Source organism: Syngnathus acus, chromosome 13, assembly GCF_901709675.1.
Source record: "Syngnathus acus chromosome 13, fSynAcu1.2, whole genome shotgun sequence".
Lineage (NCBI taxonomy): Eukaryota > Metazoa > Chordata > Actinopteri > Syngnathiformes > Syngnathidae > Syngnathus > Syngnathus acus.
In genome coordinates, this window is record NC_051098.1 from 376,473 (window position 1) to 396,722 (window position 20,250).

General features: G+C 43.6%; 1 long non-coding RNA gene across 1 annotated transcript; it reads left to right on the forward strand.

Annotated features, from left to right (window-relative positions):
• Positions 1–16,076: 16,076 nt before the first annotated feature.
• On the forward strand, positions 16,077–18,038 carry LOC119132894. The gene is made up of 3 exons (XR_005099979.1): positions 16,077–16,193; positions 17,754–17,758; positions 17,955–18,038. It is a non-coding gene; the product is annotated as an uncharacterized LOC119132894 (long non-coding RNA).
• The last annotated feature ends 2,212 nt before the right edge of the window (positions 18,039–20,250 follow it).

Sequence of the window (20,250 nt, forward strand, 5' to 3'; positions counted from 1 at the left end):
ATCTTTAAACTGAAGAAGGAATTTGGGGGGGGGAAATAGTATTTCAAAGTCAAAGTCAAAGTCAGCTTTATTGTCAATCTGCACGGGGAAAGTGCGATTGAAGTGACATGATTGACGGGACTTCAGAGAGATGACAGTGTGATTGAGACACTGACATTTGCGGCAGGAAAGGCTACCAGGAACAGGTAGAATTTACATTGTGACTGGGGGGATCTAGCAACGCTGTCGGCACAACGAGAAATGAGGGGAATGATTTATAAGTCCTGGGGTGTTTGTTTGTTTGTTTGTTTGTTTGTTTGTTTGTTTGTTTGTTTGTTTGTTTGCTTGTTTGTTTCAGGGACCACGTGGGCCTCTGGAAAAGAGGGGTAGGTGTCGGGAGCCCTCGGGGGTTCTGATGAGATTTCGACGAGACGACTGACACAGCTTTTTCCTCGTTGCCCCATCATCGCCAAAGAATTATTTGAGGGGGCCGGTAACACTGGAGCTATTGGGTTGTGTTGCCCCGCTAGCGGTGGCCGACGGGGCCGGAAGGACGTCCGGCCCGCGCTGCTGCCTTTGCCATTATGACTCCACATGTTTGCACTGTTAACGTCACTTGATACAGACAGTAGCTATAGCTTGTCGTAGGTTGCCTGCCTGCTGACCGGGGCCTTGCACGGGATTCAACGGCCGTCATAGGCAACAGAAGGACATTGAACGGACAGCCGGCCCGGGACAGCTAGGGCTACTCACCACTGACGGCTCAGTGGACTGGATTTCACATCTGCACGCGCTTGTACATGCGAGGGGGGCAGCGCGACGGGGGCTTTAATTTTCTTGCATGCTTTGATGATTCGTTTTTATATAGTACCTCACTATGTTACCTCGTTGTTTTGCCGTGTTTATTTACTTCGTTATGTATTTCTTTGCCTCGTGGTGTGTTTACAATACGTCAATGCTGGTTTGTATTTGGGGGACATGGTTCTGTTCATTACTGTTTTTGGGGCTCATGCTACACTTTGTGGAATGTGATGTGTGCCGGAGCTCCCTTCACATGGCTGACGCCAGGTGAGGGGGGTCTCTGGGGGTGTAGAATGGGCCTCCCTCTTTTTCCTTGTCATTAGATGGGCAAGGTTTTTTTGACGGCAGTCCAGCAACTTTTTGGGGCTTCTAGCTGGCCACAGCAAAGTTTTCTCTCCAAATTGATGGCGTTGCTAGGATAGCACCGAAGGGGGGGGTGGGGTCGGCGTCAATTGGTTATGAGGGTTGGGGGGGATTCAATCTTGGTCAAAGGTGGTTCCTGAGAGGCCTCAGATTGCTGTCAGGGAGGAATTTGATATTAAATTAGGTTGAGCTTTCCTAGTTAAATTAACCTTAAGTAGCATGCCTTGAGCGTGAGTTAGGATGAGACAAATAGGTCCAATTTGTAGACGAAAACCATAAAATAGTTGGGGGAATAATTTTGGATGTTTACCGATGTTATTTCTTGTCGAACCGTTGACCGGGGAATATGTAGAATATTCTTATGCTGGTATCATCAATGTATATTCCACTGGTAAGGCTAACTGTGACCGGTTCATGTTTGGGTCAGGTTCGTGCGAGATTGTTTGAGGCTTGGTACAGGAATGTAGACTTACTGACCAGACACATCTGGTTTCTATTAGCAACTGACAATGTATACACTGTGTAGAGTCGGGGAGGCAGACTGGGAGGTCAGAGGTGACCCAGCAGCCCTCTTGTGCGCCCACCCGAGAGAAGGGAAACGCGGTGGTATAAGTCTTGGGGCGAGAGAAGACAAAGGGAACTCGACATTTTGCTAGGGCGCGAGACACTTCACTCTGACATCGGTTGAATAAAACTTTCCCCAATCAGCCGTGTGGCACTGAAGTTTTCCTTCCCCGAGCCAGCCACCTTTCCACCGCTTGCTTTTGAAGACCATCTGACCACCGAAGAGAATTCACCACACTCACTTTGTGTCAAAGACGCACACGATCACAGCAACATACTCAATAGATTATAAGCGCGCCGGAGATGTCAATCAAACGGCGCGCAGACGAAGCAAACCGCGATCGGACAAACGGCACAACAGTGGACGTTAGTAACAATGAAATGTATATACTCACTTTGTGTCAAAGACGCACACGATCACAGCAACATACTCAGTCGATACCAGCAACCTTTAATTTACCGCTGCGCGCACAAGTGAAAATCAGTATAATGTCTAAACCCCAAATATAACACGACCCTCACTTTTTCAGTCTTATTTCAATGCAAAAAATATTGTCTTATATTCGGGCCAAAACGGTAAATTGGACACAAATAAATATTCAGATTGAAAGGGGTCAACATAGAAAGAGTGAAGGATATAAAATTCCTGGGAACAATCATTGATGAAAAGCTCAGTTGGAAACCACATATAAAATATGTACCGTAATTTCTGGACAATAAGCCTCACCTGATTATATGCCACATCAGCAAAAATGTTTTTTTTTTTTTGCATAGATAAGCCGCATGTGCCCACAAAAAAAGGTTCATACTAATTTTATTCATGCACAAAGCACTAAGTTATATTAAACTAGCGACGGCGCTGTCATAATAATTTGTCCGGCGTGCTGCGGTTGCGCGGTCGGACGGAAATGACGAAAAATCTGCCTCCTGAGCAAGGACTTCCAGTCCAATTTCGGAATATTTTCTAAGTGTCAGCGACGGCACTGTCACAATAATGTGTCCGGCACGCTGCTGTTGTACGGTCAGACCGAAATGACGAAAAATCAGCCTCCTGCGCATGGAGTTCCACTCAAATTTTGGAATATTTTATAAGTGTCAGCGATGACGCTGTCACAATAATGCGTCCAGCACGCTGCGGTTGCGCGATCGGACGGAAATGAAGAAAAATCAGACTCTCCAGCCTGGAGGTCATCTCAAATTTCGGAATATTTTCTGTGTCAGCAATGGCGCGGTCACAATAATGCGTCCGGCGCGCTGCGGTTGCACAGTCAGACGGAAATGAAGTAAAATCAGCCTCTTCAGCCAGGAGGTTGTGATATTATAGTATGTTGATACTATGATATTATATAGTGTTATTGGAGGTCTTGCATAATGTGGACATGTGGGGGCAATGTGGTGCGCCATGCGCTGCTATGTGACACTCGAGTAGCAGAGGAATAAAGAGTTGCTGAATAAAGAAGTTGCATTAGCGTTCATTTCTACACAACATGGTGTCAGAAGTGCTGTGAAACAGTAACACAAACGAAGAAACATCCACCGCGGAGGGAAAAGACGGGACGGGTGAGTAAAACGAATGAGTGACGGAGAAGACGAGCAGAGTGGGGAAGGAGCTAGCATGATGGCTAACACACCCAGCGCTACGTTTAGCATTCAACCACTGGAGCCCTTTGATTTTTCCAAGCCGCACAAGTGGACCAAAATGGATAAGGAGATATGAGAGATTCCGTCAGGCAAGCAACTTAACAGCAAGCTCCGAAGAAAATTAGGTGAATACCTTGATATACTATATGGGAGATGAAGCAGATGACGTTTTGAGAGGCTTGAAGCTCACTGAAGCAGACCTGCGTGACTACATTGAAGTGAGAGATGGTTTCCACTCATTCTTTATAGTGAAAAAGAACATTGTTTATGAACGAGCACGCTTTAATATGTGCAAACAGGAAACAAATGAGACGTTGATGCATTTGTCACCGCTCTGTATCTCCCACCTCACCCGCAAGGCGACCACAATTGTGAGTGATGTGAGTCACCCCGCTCACACTTTGTTTGATCTACTGCCCTCTGGGAAGAGGTACAGAAGCCTGCGCTCCCGCACCACCAAACTCACGAACAGCTTCATACTCCAGGCTGTTAGGATTCTGAACTCTCTCCCCCCTCTCCCCCCTCCACCCTCGTCTGCATAACGTCCTGGCCTTTTGGGCCACAATAGCTGCCTTGCACTACTCCACTTGCACTACTCCACTTGTACTTTTGCGCTACTATACTGACTGTCTGCTGTTTGCACAATTGCACCATTTCAACCAAGTTGCTCTTATTTATTCATTGTATGTGCCTTCTTATTTTTACTTTTTGTATTGTTTACTTGAATGTTTTGTTTGTCTGTGGACCAATTGGGTGTAATATGTCTTGTCTCCACCGTGGGATAGTTGGAAACGCAATTTCGATCTCTTTGTATGTCTTGACGTGAAGAAATTGACAATAAAGCAGACTTTGACTTTGAATTAGCTGAACACTGTAATTATGGGACATTGCATGATGAGCTAATGAGGGACAGGATAGTGGTTGGACTGGCTGACACACAACTCTCAGAATGCATGCAAATGGAGACAGATTTGAATCTTGAAAAGGCTATTAACATGGCAAGACAATCTGAGGAGATTAAAAAGCAGCAAAACACACTGAGGAGTGACGCCAGTGGTGTAAAGCAGATGGATGTTGCTCTGTAGACAGAGTATTTAAAGGCCGGCAGCAATAGGAAAAGCCAAGATTCAATAAGTTCAAAAGTAATGGAGCAAAGCCACTCAGCAACATAAACCAAAAAGGCTCCCGTGCCACAAATGTGGTGGCACACCTCACCCGAAGCACGTGTGCCCTGCCAACGATGCCAAGTGCCACACGTGTGGAAAAAAACGTCACTACCAGCGTGTGTGTCGTGCAGGTAAAGCTGTGCACGGTATGGAGGAAGAGGAAGAAAGCTAATTTCTGGGCTCAGTGACATCAGACAGCAATACATGAACTGCTGATATAACCATAATGGATAAAAATGTCACCTTCAAACTCGATACTGGTGCGGATGTTACTGCTGTATCACAGACTGAGTTTAGTAACATATTTTCCAACACACAACAGCCTGTTCTCAAAAAGCCAGAAAAGCCCTTGTTTGGTCCAGGATGGATTCCACTGGACTTGTCAGGCAGGGTTCACCAGACTGTAGCTGAGGAAAGGAGCCAAGCAGACCATGGAGAAGGTTTATGTTGTTAAAAACCTGAGCACGCCATTGCTTGGGTTGCCAGCCATTAAAGCCCTTGGCTTGCTCATCCGAGTCGACAGCATAGACATGGAGACCCTCAAGGCAAGTTAGCCCAAGTTGTGCAGCGGTCTGGGTAAGCTACAACAACCATACACCATCAAGCTCAAGCCAGATGCCGTGCCATATTCAGTAAAAACCCCCAGGAGGATTCCACTACCTCTGGTGAGTGAAGTCAAGAGAGAGCTCCAGCGCATGGGAGCTCTGGACGTCATCAGCTGGGAGCCAACTGATTATGTGCCGTCATGGTGGTCGTGCCCAGAAAGGACACAAAAAAGGTGCGGTTGTGTGTGGATTTAACCGGCTTGAATGTGTATGGGTGCTGTGAAAAGTACATTCTCCCATCTATGGAACAAAGCCTGGGAATGCTTACTGGAGCAAAACTGTTCAGCAAGTTGGATGCCAAGATGGGCTTTTGGCAGATTCCATTAACGGAGGAGTCAGCCAAGTACACGACATTCATAACATCCTTCGGACGGTTCCATTTTAACCGCCTTCCATTTGGCATCGCCTCTGCACCCGAACTTTTCCAGTGCAGGATGGCGGAGATCACAGAGGGGCTCAACGGTGTGGTTTGTCACATCGATGATCTGTGGGTGTGGGGGCGGGACCAGGAAGAGCACGACACTCGACTTTATGCCGTGCTACAAAGACTGGAAAAAGCAGGCATCACACTGAATGTGGACAAGTGTGAACTCTCCAAGAGTGAAGTAGTCTTCCTGGGCCATATCATCACAGCTGCAGGCATCCGCCCTGACCCAAGAAAGACAGAGGACATCACAGACATGACAGAGCCCACAAATGTGAGTGAATTAAGGAATTTTCTCGGCATGGTCAACCAGCTGGGAAAGTTTATTTCCCAGCTAGCTGAAAAAGATAAATCGCTCCGTGATCTCCTCTCGAAGAAAAACTGCTGGGTCTGGGACGTGGACATCATTCATCTTAAGTCATCTTGGCTCGCCATGGCATCTTAAGTCATCTTTGCTCGCCATGGCATCCCAGAGATCCTGATGTCAGATAACGGGTCACAATTTTCTGGACAAGTCTTCATCTCTTTTGCGACCTCATATGGGTTCACGCACATCACAAGCAGCCCAGGATTTCCACAGAGTAATGGTGAAGCGGAAAGGGCAGTCCAGACTGTGAAAAACTCAAAAAGGCAGAGGACCCTTACCTTGCTCTACTCTCTTATAGAGCCACACCTCTCCAGACTGGATACAGTCCCGCGCAACTCCTCATGGGCCGACGTCTTCGCACTACAGACTCTTCCCTCTCAGCTGGACCCTACATTGCCCGACAGGGTCATGTTCACCCGGAAGGAGAAGGAGAAAGCATTTGCTGATGCTGAAAACTACAACAGGCGTCACCGTGCCAAAACGCTCAGTGACTTGTCACCAGGACAACGTGAATGGGTAACCAACGAAAAGGTATCTGGAACTGTGCTCCAACACCACAACACTCCGAGGTCTTACTTCTTGGATTTACCTCAGGGGGTGGTGAGACGCAGCCGCCAACACCTAATACCTCTGCACACACCTGCACAAGACAGTGATTCATCACCGCAGCAGCAAACGCCATTGCCAGCTCCAACGCAGGCAGCCACATCACCTGCTGTGGTACTCCAAGTCTCACCTGCAGAGACTCCTGCTCTCAGAAGCAGGTCTGGGAGAGTCGTCATTAAGCCTACCTTGATTTATAAACTGACACGGATTTAGTCAATCAGAAACCCCTAATGTTATTTTTATTTTATGGATTTTTTTTGGTAATTCTATGGGGGACTGTTTGAGCATTTAAGAATGTAAGAAACAGTACTCGTTATTTTTTACATTATACTAATGATCACAAAGTTGTTTTTGTTTACAGTGTTCTTCTGTAAGAGATACCGTATTTTTCAGACTAAAAGTCGCTCCGGAATATAGGTCGCATTAGCCATAAAATGCACAATAACGTGAAAAAAACATATATAAATCGCTCCGGAGTATAAGTTGCATTTTGGGGGAAATTTATTCGACAAAATCCAACACCAAGAACAGACATGAACGAGCAACAACAGGCTAAACGATAGGTATGCTAACGTGACAAACACAAACGAAGAGCTGAGAACGGGCCTGACGTAACATTCAGAGTTATTCAAAAAACTATTACAAAAATAACACGTTTATAAAACCATCTGTGTCACTCCAATTCATTAAATCCATCGATCGTCCTTTGTCAACAATGGGTGCGCGCCGCTGACGGCGCTTGCACTTCAAAATATTCCACAGGCCCATATAACGTTGTATAAATTATATTATCAAACCATCTGTGTCACTCTAAAATCATTAAATCCATCGATAGAATTCCTCGTCCTTTGTCAACAACGCCGCGCGTGCGCCCTGACGTCAGCCTCGTCGTTATTCCACAGATCTAGTATATAACTATATTGTAGCGTTAATAAAGTACAAGGAAAGACGTGGGTTTGGTAAATGGCTCTGTATTTAACAAAACAAGAGTTCAACAAGCCAACAACTACTGAACTGTAACGATAAAAACATATACAAGTTGCTACACGAAATAAAATATATCAAATAATAATAAGGACCGGGCGTGCGTAAAAGCCATGACCGAGCCCCATCCACCGTCCCCGGACAGCCACCCGGCCGAGCACCGGCCCCCGACTTCCATCCACGGAGGTGAAAGAGAGCTCCGTAGAGTAGGACCGGGCGTGCGTAAAAGCCATAATAGTTTTTCAAACCTTCTGTGTCACTCCAAATCATTAAATCCTTCACTTACAAACAAAGCCGCTAATGATGCAGGTAGTACGTGGGGCCCTTCGCCATCTTCGTCATCCCGTGATCAATCTTTGTCCTTTTTGTAAACAACCGCCGCGCCACGCCGCGTCGCGCTGCTGACGCCACTTGAAATTCAAATTACCGTATTTTCCGGACTATAAGGCGCACCTAAAAACCTAAAATTTTCTCAAAAGCCGACAGTGCGCCTTATAGTCCAGTGCACCTTATATATGGATCAATTGATGAATTTGTTGATCCATACTGGTTGTACACAGTGCTCTGCCAAAATGTTTCAGTACGTTTTAGTACGACTAGTAAATTACAAGGTCGCATCGCTTCCCAACATTACGGCAACTGTAGTCAGGGGGCGTCACCGAATAGCTGTTGTACCCGCGAGGCTATTTCATTTAAAAATAGGCTGCTCCGTTAATGTTTCGAGTAAATTTACGGATTGATATGGAAGGGAAACATAGGTAAGTAGTACCAATGCGTTAGATCGAACTTTAATCAGTTCCGATCATTTTATAGGAGATCGTTTGAGAAACGCGATTGTTTACACTTTGCTGAGGCTCATGGGAGATTGCGAGCTGAGGCTCATGGGACTTTGCGGATGGCTAATGCTATAACGATAGCTGCTATATGTACCAGGCTATTTCATGTCAAAATAGGCTGCTCTGTTAATGTTTCGAGTAAATCTACGGATCGCACTAGCGTCGACTTCCAGGCGTGTGGCGGCGTGGACTTCGATCCCCGGAGGTGGCACTTCCAGCCACTGAGGTGGAAGAGAGCTCCATAGAATAGGACCGGGCGTGCGTAAAAGCCATGTCCGAGCCCCATCCACCGTCCCCGGCCAGCCACCCGGCCGAGCACTGGCCCCTGACTTCCATCCACGATGGTGAAAGAGAGCTCCGTAGAGTAGGACCGGGCGTGCGTAAAAGCCATGTCCGAGCCCCATCCACCGTCCCCGGGGAGCCAACCTGAGTGCCGGCCCCTGACTTCCATCCACGGAGGTGAAAGAGCTCCGTAGAGTAGGACCGGGCGTGCGTAAAAGCCATAATAGTTTTTCAAACCTTCTGTGTCACTCCAAAGCCTTAAATCCTTCAAACTCTTCGTCCTCCGTGTCACTTACAAACAAAGCCGCTAATGATGCCGGTAGTACGTGGGGCCCTTCGTCATCTTCGTCATCCCGTGATTGAATCTTTGTCCCTTATGTAAACAACCGCCGCGCTGCGCCGCGCTGCGCCGCGCCGCGCTGCTGACGTCACTTGAAATTCAAATTACAGTAATCCCATGCTACATCGCGGTTCATTTATCGCGGTTTCACTTTTTGTTTTTTTTTAATTTTTGAAAATTGATGAAATAATTCACATATAAGTTGCTCCTCAGTATAAGTCGCCCCCCCCACCCAAACTATGAAAAAAACGCGACTTATGAACCGAAAAATACGGTATATGTAATTATTGTTATTGTTGTGTGTGATCTGGGGGGTGTATATGGATTGCTGTGCCGAAGTAGTGGCCTTATCCAGATTAATGTATTATAAATATTAGATTATTATTATTATTATTATTATTATACATATTTTATTATTATTAAATATGGTGAAAATAGTGATAATAATTGGGATTGTTAGGATTATTTTTAATCGTCAACTGTCAAATTCTTAAGATCATTGTTTTTTTTTCTTTATTCTTTGTTTCTTATAAATGGCTTCTTGAACACAGCCGTTGTGCGTTGTTGCAGAGCGGGCACCTAGACTTATTTTATAGTAAATCTTTCATGTAAAGGGGGTGGGATTTAATAAGTTTTACTTCTTCACACTCCTTTTTGAATATACCTATTTGTGTCTACCTTTATTTATCATTATCATTGTTATTTATCTGTTTGTACAGAGGCTATTCAAAATAAATGAAATCGATCAATCAATCAACTCGCCAGTGCATCATCATCAGTTTGTCATTATTCCCAGCTTTGTCCATCAGTCTGTCATTGTTATTTGAACCACACTTCCATCATCCCTAAATCAGTTTGTTACCACTATTTTAGAACTGTCAGTAAAAAACTCTTTACAACGATAATGGCACAGTTTTATTCATTTTGAAACAGTTAGGACCATTCTACACTTAAATATATCAACTCTTACTATTTAGTAGTGGCTAATAATATGTCTTTAGCTTGTGTAAACTCTTCTTACATTATCATGCATATGATCACTTGGGTGCTATTAGTTCCAATGATTCAACAAGGTTGTTGTGTTTCTTTTGTTTGACAATTTCCTTGCACAATTTACTAGGGGTGTAACGATTCATCGATACACATCGATTAATCGATATAATGCTCTACGATTTATTGGCATCGATGCTAAACGTAAACATCGATTTATATCGCCGTGTTTGACCTCGGACATTAGACGCGACTTTATTTTGAAATCCAGTTCATTGTTGCTTGCTTCCTCTTTCCGGGAGCAGTACGCGGCGTGTTGTGTTGTGAGCAGAGCAGGCACGTGAAAGGGGAGCCGACAACTACGCGGCTCCTGGGCTGGTGCTATGGCTAGTGTCCAAGAAGACGAGGAAATTCGCTCCCCTTTGGGCTTCAAGTCATTCGTTTGGAAGCACTTTGGATTCCAAAGAAAAGATGGCTCAACGGACAATTAAAATTATTGTAAATAAATAGTTCAGTAATGCACTTTAAAGTTAATGGTATTACAAAAAAAGAAAGAATATTCATTTTTCTTTACTTATATGATAAAAAATATAGGAATTTGATAAAGTTCAGTGTTAAAATAAGCACTTTGTATACTACAATACTCTTGTAATTTCCTAAATAAAGAGTTTGCAGTACCTTGTTGATTTTGCGTATGAATTGTTATAAATCAGGATATTGTTCTATATTTTTTATTTAAAAAAAATAAAAATATCGATCGTGGAGCACTATATCGTGATGTATCGTGAATGAATCACAGCAGGCTTTAAGATATCGGCAAATATCGTATCGTGGGTCTTTGTATCGATATGATATCGTATCGTGACAAAACCCGCGATTTACACCCCTACAATTTGCTCCACTTCTCTTTGGAGATACTGTTGGATTTGATCCACAATTTGGGAAGTGCGCTATCCGCGCCTCACGGCAAAAGCCATAGCCAATCACCTGTTATCCAATTTACTCACTGCGTGCTCATTTTATTTCTTTAGTTTTAGGAAAAGGCTAATACACCGAAACTAAATTTAGACTTACACAGGTTGGTTGAGTTCAATCACAATTCTTGTTAAGAAAGCTCATTTTTCAGGAAAAATACAATACAGCGCTGGACCTTTCGTGCGACCATGCTCAAGAGCAGAAAGTCTCCATTCAGAAAAGGTAACATTCAAGGTTCTTTGGTCAGCTTATATTCAGTTACACATGCCAGTGTGGGCCGAGTTTGATGGGTGATGAGTCAGGGGCTGTGGCAAGTTCGCAGGAGAGTTTGATTCCATGGGAGTGGGTGCTGATTCGGTGAGAGCAGGTTCCGCGGGGGTGGGTGCTGATTATGGGCGATTCGGTGTGTGTGGGGGCTGTTGTTTTCCATCCCGTCTTTCGGCCTTGGCGATCACCTTTGGCGGGGTTCTTGGTTGTTTTCCTCCTGCCGCTCTTCCTCAGGCACCTCTACCGGTTTTATCTCCAAGTGTCCTTCCTGTAAACCATTCTTGCACATACATCCACTTCACCCACTGTCGCACACGTCCATTCATCATCCTTTCAATTTTGTCATTTTGTACGGAATTACGTGAACTTTTGGGTGTGACATTGTTAGAATAGGCCTCTTTGGCACGTGATTAGCTAGGTAGCTTGAGCTATGCCGTTATATCGCTGTAACCCTTCTCTTGCTTTATTAGCTTTCTCTTCTCTATGACACTCTTTGCACATGTGTAGAAGTCGCTCTCAGTTAAGACTACAAGGTCACACAATATCACACAAGCTAGGCAGAGTCGCCTCCTTGCAGGAAGGTGGCCCAGAGTAGTATAAGAGCAGCAACCTTGGCGCTGGGAGTTAGACCTTCTTCCGCATCTCGCAGAAAGGGCTTCACAGCTGTGCATCGATCATTCTGGCATACATTAAATAGTCAAACTGTGAAGGCTGCCTCTTGGTAATTACTGTTAGCATATTGAGCATTAAAGATAAAGAACTGGGAACCTATCAGATGGTGCCGTGACCCGTGGTCTTGTGCTCGCTGATACTGTTTTTCGACATCACGCCATCCCCGCGGAAATTTCAACAATTCAGCTGGGCCCGAAAATAAGGTGAGCAGAATACCTTCTTTTTGATAAGAAAATTGTCTGCCTACCCCTACGGGGGTAGATTGTTGAAATTTCTGAGAACGAGGATTGTGTTATATGGTTAAATATCTGCTATAAACTACTAAAAATATTGAAGTAATGTAAAATAGTGTGAGTTGTGGTAAATGCCAGAATGATCGAAGTTTATGTTTTTTGAAAGCGCTCGTGACTTCTGTGTGAGGTCAAGGTCACTGTGTGGGACCTGGTTAAGTTAAAAGAGCTCTGTGTCCACTGTGTGAGGTCACAAAAGGTCACTGTGTGGGACCTGGTTAAGTACGTAGAAAAAAAAAAAAAAAAAAAAGCGCTTGTGACCACTGTGTGAGGTCACGGATGACCGTGTTAAGTCTGGCTAAATTGAAAGAGCTCTGTGGCCACTTAATGACGTCAAAATCAAGTACTTTCTTTTGAGATTGCTGTGGTGATTGTAAGGTCTGATTTTGACCTTGTGGGATTTATAATTAACCTCGAGCTAATCAACTTACTGCTGAGTTTTGTTGCTCTGTGGTTGCTCTGGTGGTTGTGAGGTCATAATTGACCACTGTGTTCGGCCACAAACAAATATTTTATTTGTTTAGTGAGGTTATCATGATGTGAGATTTTGTTTTGACTAAAAAAATAAAAAATAAAAATTATCATTACTTTGGTGTAAACTTTGAGTGAAAGACTTGGGGAATAGTGCAGGGGAGATTGCAAGTGCAGTCATAAAATGGCGGCGACAGAAGGTGGAAAGAGAACGCTAGGGGAGAAAATTTATGTTCTTGTGAGATTGTTAAAATTTAATTATCCCCATGAATACCAGAAACATATGAAGAAAAGTGCCAGATTTGGACCCAGAAATTGTTGGATTTGGGAGGGGTTGGTCCCCTGGAGGGGGAACCCCCAGATAAGGATGTCAGAAGGGCCATTTTAAGGGCGCTAAGAGACAAAGAACAGTTGGCTATCAATGAGATGATCACTGCAAACTTAGGGGATCGAGGGAGAAAACAAAAGAGGGTCGGAGACATATAGGATTTGATCAGATTTTGTCGGGATGTGTTTACACAACCAGCTTTTTGTGAGGGGGATGAAATTGAAAGTGAGCTTGAAGCTTCTGCTCAACAGGGGAAAGGGCAGATAGTTGTTGGAAGTAACCGTCAAAATATTACACAGAGTGGCCCTGAGGTGCAGAAAGCCCAGGGTCATTCGCTTGTTGATGGGATGCAGGCACCTGTGATTGACATTAAGCAAGGGACTCTGACGTGTGAGATAGAAGGCCCAATGACTACAGTGTGGGGCCAAGGGAAATACAAAGATGAATTGGCCACCTTATCTGAAACGGTACGCCATCTAAGTGACAAAATAAGGGAATTGACAAAAGAAAAGGGGGGTGGAAGGCCCTGCATTGGGCTAGATGACAGTGACGATGAGGGACCACATTGTATGGAGCTAGATGAACCGTTTGTCAAGGATTTAGTAACGGTCACAGGCAACATAGATTGTGGCGATGATAATACTATCCCTCTCCGAAAAGGAGATATTTACAAAATTGTGGCAGAAGAAGGTACATCGGATGAGAAAGTGTTTGTGGTACAGGATGTAATAACAGACGGACGGGATGGGACGGGCGCCTGCCGATATTTTGTGCCATTGAGACAACCAGATAAGACTTATACAGACACCACTAGTACGCCATTAAAACAACAAAAACGTGATAAGGGACGGCCTAGCGCTGGCTTCATTGCATATCCATCGTCCATGAAGCCAAGCATGCCTGATGCCTACAGAAGTGAACCTTCGGTATCTAACACACATGCATCACGGGTTGTTACTAGAGCAATGAGTGCGAAAAGTGATGGTGACCAAAACAGGCATTTCCAAGCCCTGTTAGTGGAAGCCGCTGATAGGACGGGCAGAATAATTTCTCGACAATATAATCCTCTTTCGTTGACTGAAGCTAATATGTTGCGTAGCCAGTTGCCCTCTCCTTCGGAAGGAGGAACAAAATGGGCTGCAGCTTTTTGTAAACTGTTTCTGCCTAGGAACGCTGCACTGGGAGATGTACGTATGTCTTTTAGCGCATTTGGCACCGGGAGATTTGCAGGTTATTGAGAAGGGAGGCTAACACTGCAGATTTGAGGGACAGTCACCCTTTCTCCCCCATTTCTCAACGTGTGTGGGATGCACTTTACTTGATGTACCCTTCCTGGCCCTCGACCAAGGCTATGGGTGAAGTAGGGCGTGGGAAGGGGGAAAACCTTCATGCCAAGTATTTTGTACGTGTTCGCCTCTTATGGGAGGCTGAGACGGGTGAATATCTGTTGTCGGCCACACTACAGTCTCTGGTGAAGCAGGCAATTTACAATACCCAACCAAAAAAGATACAGGATGCATTAGACGGCATTGTGGACCCAGCCTCATTGTCTCTGGAGAGCTAGCATTTGTGCCATTTTTTAAACCGCTGTGATAAGAGGCAGGAGGAAGAAAATAAACAGGATGAGGACCTTGATCGAGAAATAAAAAACTTGCAGCTGCGAGTGTTGAAGGAACAACTTGAGAAAAAAGAGAAGGAAGGTTCAAGACTGCAATTGACACAAACTGAGGATCGGCAAAGTAACTCTTTTTACTATAATGGCCAGGGGAGCCGTGTGCAGGGCCGTGGGAAAGGGAGAGGTAAAACTTCAGACAACAGGAATCAACTTTATGTATATTACAATCCATATCAAAACTACCAATGTTATGTGTGTAATCAGTATGGACACATAGCTCGAAACTGTCCTAGACTTATATCACAGGCTAGTTCACTGCCATTATTTCAACAGACACTGCCCCCACGAAAACCACTACCAGCATTGACATATGGGGAACCCCAAAATAATGCAGGCCATACATACTATCAGCCACCGAACCCACATTTTTTGCCTTCAGCGCAGAATAGTCAACCATAAATGAATCGAGTTGAATATCCCTAATAGGGATGCTGGGACTCCACTGAGGAGTGTGAACCATCCATTTAAACCTTTAAAGAATTGACACTTATGAGCTATAAGTTATAGCCTATAACCACATTGAAATTGCATAGTTTGATTGCATTTTTATCTTCTGTTCATGTGAAAGTCACGGACAATAATAGGTAAAGTAACAACTCTGTTACAGGTAACTAAAGATTGTATTGTTATTTTTGTCTTAAATTGTATAGGGTGTGGAATTAAATAAATTCTACTTCTTCCCACTCCTTTTTAGACAAGTAAACTCTGCCCACTTTGTGCAGTATATTGTATACTGTTTATACCTAGCATTTCTACAAAGTCATAGTTTAAGTGATTGTCACCTTGTTTTTATCTTATTTTTTATTTTTTCATTTGATTGATTGATGTATAGTTTACATGTTTGAAACAAACTTATTCATTCATTCATTCCCCTCCCTTTTCACACACCCTCCAACTAACTGTGCTTCTCTCTGTTTTCTTTCAGCCGATACGTATGGCCGGTTTGTTTTGTCTACAAGTTGTATTTTATTTTATTTCCTCTAGCTGTTGGTATTTTATTTGAATAACATATATATTTATATTTATTGGTGACAATAAAGGTAAATAAAGGAGATTATTAACCCCATAAGAAATCAATGAACCTGGACTGAGTCATAGTGGCATCATTCAGCAAATCTTTTGCGGAACTGATGAGTGATCAGTTAAGGACTTTCTCGTGACATAAGGACTGGCCACTGATATACTGTATCTCCTGATAAGACCTGATACATTTTAATATTAATTTGTCATATTGAAACCAATACACATACAGTTACTATACAGGGTCCATGTATCTAATACTACTCAAAAGTATTCAAAGCATTTGTATTTTTCTTGTCTCTCGTTCATTCATTCGCATATTTCTATTTCTTCTACCCCCCCTCCAACCCCACCACTTCACTAATCTCCACCTTATGTCTTTCTCTCCTGATGAGTGAGTAAAAGCAAATTTGGTCATTATGATTTGAAACTTTTGGTGGACATGAGAATTGGGATGACAACAAACAGTGGGTTCGTAGATATTCAATTTTTGCTAAATTATAAAGCTGCGATGAGTAGCTTCAATGGGTGACTGCTAGAAAGAGAAGTTACGGGAGCTTGGTTGCATTAGGGAAAAGGTGCTCTAATATAGAGGCTTTGCAGCTGACGTCATCAAGCTACCCACATTAGCTTGGCGGCCATCTTGGCGGTCAACTTTTCAGTGCCGGTTAACGACTCACACACGCTTTCTTGTTATATGAGCTTAAAAATGCCGGATACCTGCTGTGCTGTTGGATGTAGCAATAGACGAGGCGATAAACCAAATCTTAGCTTCTATAGATTTCCGGCGAACATGAAAAAACGGGATAAATGGATCGCGGATATTCGTCGTGAACGATGGAAACCTACGATTTACACAAGGATATGCAATGAGGACTTCATATCAGGTATGTAAACAAACTATTCACCCCTGATTTGTTTCACAAAATGTGAAATAATACAATATGGGATGATACAAATATGATTGTTGAAAATGCTGGGTGCATTTTTAGAAAGGCAGCAAGAGCAGCAAGGCAGGGAATGGGATGATTTCTTCAGTTCACCCCCCCGTTTTTATTTTGTTTATTTTTTCATGATGCTTCATCTGATTGGCTTGAAAACGTTATCAATGTAAATATTGAACTTCATATTGGAATTGAACAATTAATTCTCGAGTGAATGCATTAGGAAATTTCCCCAAAAATTATTATGAACCTTGTGAAACAATTTTTTTTTAATGTAGCATTTTTTAACAAGAGGGTTTTTGTTACTTCATTTGGCACAAGGTAAAATCTACATTGGTAAAGTTTTCAAGCCATTGGCACAAGGTTAAAATTTTTATTGGTTAAGTTTTCAAGCCAATCAGATGTGGCATCATGCAAAAATAAACAAAAAATAAAAATGGTAGCAACTTGAACAGACAGGTACAGTATCTGAATGATTTCACTCTATTCAGTTTTTTAACATGTCAAGTTATGAAATGCCATTACAAAACAAATCGACGAGGTAATTATAAATATCTGGATATGAGCGTTCAGGCAGGTCGGCTGTTGCAAAATGCTCGGGCGATTTTAGCATGCTTCTCGGTAAAAGGTACGGATCCGTTGTGCCAACAAGGTTCAACTTCTCTCTGTAACGTTTCTTGGAGTCTTCATCCAAATGCCTAACTTCGTTGGATAGCAAATCAGCCATAATTCGTTAGAAATCGGTGAAAACGTAGCGCAGAAATCAGACAATCCATACAAACACGTAGGAACGAGCCGACGAGTTGACCGCCAAGATGGCGGCATAACACAAAATCACGTGATAAAACCACGTGACTGCAAAGCCTCTATAGGGCATTTTTGGGGGCAGTAAACAAATGGTGACTTTTTAACGCATGATATTCTATTTGTAATACGTTAAACGTTAAAAAGAGTGGGGCATACGTTATACAAGAGTGTTGTAATATTTTTGGCTCAATTGTGGCTCGGGCATCTCATCAGGATGCCTCCTGGACGCCTCCCTGGGGAGGTGTTCCGGGCATGTCCCACCGGTAGGAGACCCCGGGGACGACCCAGGACGCGCTGGAGAGACTATGTCTCTCGGCTGGCCTGGGAACGCCTTGGGATCCCCCGGGATGAGCTAGATGAAGTGGCTGGGGAGAGGGAAGTCTGGGAGTCCCTCCTGAAGCTGCTGCCCCCGCGACCCGACCCCGGATAAGCGGAAGAAGATGGATGGATGGATGGATGGATGGATGGATATGCTGACCTGATACGTAAAGGGGGTTATGGGTTTGTTGTTATGTATCGGGATTATTTTATTTTGTAATTGGTTGTGCTCGGACAAGGAAATTATATGCAAAGAGTTGAAGTGGTGGTTATTTATTCACCATACATAAAAGTGCTTGACACTATAGATGTTGTGGAATTCTGAATGCAAACCTTTTTAACTTTTGGGGTAGTGGGAGAATTTTTGAATGTGAGAGTCTGCTTTGATAGCATGACTCTCAGTAAGAACTTTGCCAAAGTCGAGGATGACCAACTATAGTTTTAAGATTTGGGGTTGTGGCAATCTCTGAGATATGGCCTTGCAACGGCAAGGGCTTGGACAGTGAGCTGTAGGATGGTTCTTTAGACAAAACATAGCAGGCAAGGGGTGGAAGTATTCGTTTGTTCGTAGGAAGGGGAACGAAATGTGATATTATTAAGAAAATATGACTATTTGGTGTTGGTTTTTGTATTGTTTTCAGTGGGAGAAGACCAATTTGCCTGTTTGGTATAGAAGGTTGCCGATCTTTTCTATAAGGTTTTGGTTGGGAATTTTCCCTATTACTATTTATCAGCTAAATATTGTTGTTCAGTTCACAAAGACTCCCGTCTCATCTCTCACAAAATAACTTACATGAACAGTTCTGTCAGGGTTTTCCAAACTATCTTGATCGTATGATTATGTTGGAATGTATGTAACCAGTAATAAATAACCTAGCTAGATTAGTTTTATGCTTACGTTGGTGTGTAACCAGTAATAAATTACCTAGCTTGTCCCATCCTACACAATGTCGTAAAACATCCCCTGCTATGCTTTGACTAGAGGTCAAGGGTTTTCTCTTCCCTATCCAGTCCACTGTCACCCCCACCCTGTTTCTCTTAATAAAAATGCTCATGCAGGAGGCGAGAGTCAGACCTCCATTCGATCATCGCTGTACGCACGGCGACGAATGGACTCTCCACCTGCAGGTGTCAAAGGGCAAACTACTGTCTCCCGTGTGGTTCTTGCAAAATAAGTTAGAGTGAGCACCACTCTAACATTTTGGTGCCGAAACCCGGGACCTCTCATACCCGCCATCTGGCTGACGGAGGAAGACGTGCTGCATTGTCGACAAGCCAGCGTCCATTAGGAGGACCTGGACAAGAAAGTCCTGGGAAGAGAACTTCTTCGCTGGGCCAGCATCTTAAGTCTGCCTTCGTCTGACAGAGGTGGATTGACGGGACCTGGCAGTGCAACGAACCAGGGGACAAGTAAGTTAACGCCCTAAAGTTGTGTGATTGTGTTGTTGTGAAACGCGTAAAAGGTAGAGGTGCACGGAATATAGCTTGGGTTCGAGTCCCAGGGGAAGTAACAGACTAAGAAAAGCAGAGCTTCTTTTTCGTTCATCGAAGAAGTGCGTAGATTCTTCTTTGTCTGTTCTTCCAAGCTGAGGGATCTGGCTTGGGTTAGAGTCCCAGTGGAAGGAACGTGCTAAGAAACACGGAGCTTCTTTTTTGTTAATCAAAGAAGGGTGTAGATATTTCTTTGTACGTTTCTCCGGCCAAAGAACAGCTTGGGTTCAAGTCCCAGTGGAAGGAACGGGCTAAGAAAGAACAGAGTTTCTTTTTCCTAATTGAAGAAGGGCGTAGATTCTTTTTTCTGTCCGTTCCTCCAAGCGGTGTTGGAGGGTTTTACACCCATCCTGGATAGGCCTAAAAATACAAAGCGCTGGTGTTTGTGTGGTTGAGAGTGCGACTGGTAGGATAAATTGACTGCAAAGAGAATTTGGTGGAAGGTCAATTTAAACCTGCGTTGAGGATCCTCAAAGAAAATAAAAATATAAATAGATTGTATAAACCTAAAATACCGAATTAAGATGGGAAACAAAAACGGTAAATCCCTAGCTCTTGACGGAGATGAGAAGTACATGGCGAGTAGATTTCTTAATTGTATGCAATACATGCCGAAGTGGAAGAAAAAGTATTAAGTACAAGGAAAGTTGAAATGTGAAAAAAATAAAAATAAATAAATAGAAAGGTGAAAAGTGATGAGGCTGCTTAAAAAAAGGCAAAAGTTCTGATGTATTTCATCTAGATGATGATGGTAATGATCTAGATGAAGATACAACAATCTTCTTCCAAAGTTCCCAAAGGGGCAGAGGAAGAGTTAGAGACCAACAAGGCCGCAGGCCGCCGTATAATTCAAAACCCCCATCAGATTCTGACAACTGTTGGAACTGTGGGAAACGTGGACACTGGTCAAGAGAGTGTTTTAGAAAGAAAAAGAAAAAAAAGCGGTGCCAATCAAAGGGCGGTGGAAGAGGCAGAGGAAAAGTCACATTTACAGCATGACAAGCTTCCTCTACTTTGACCCCTCATGCTAATACAGAGAAAGAA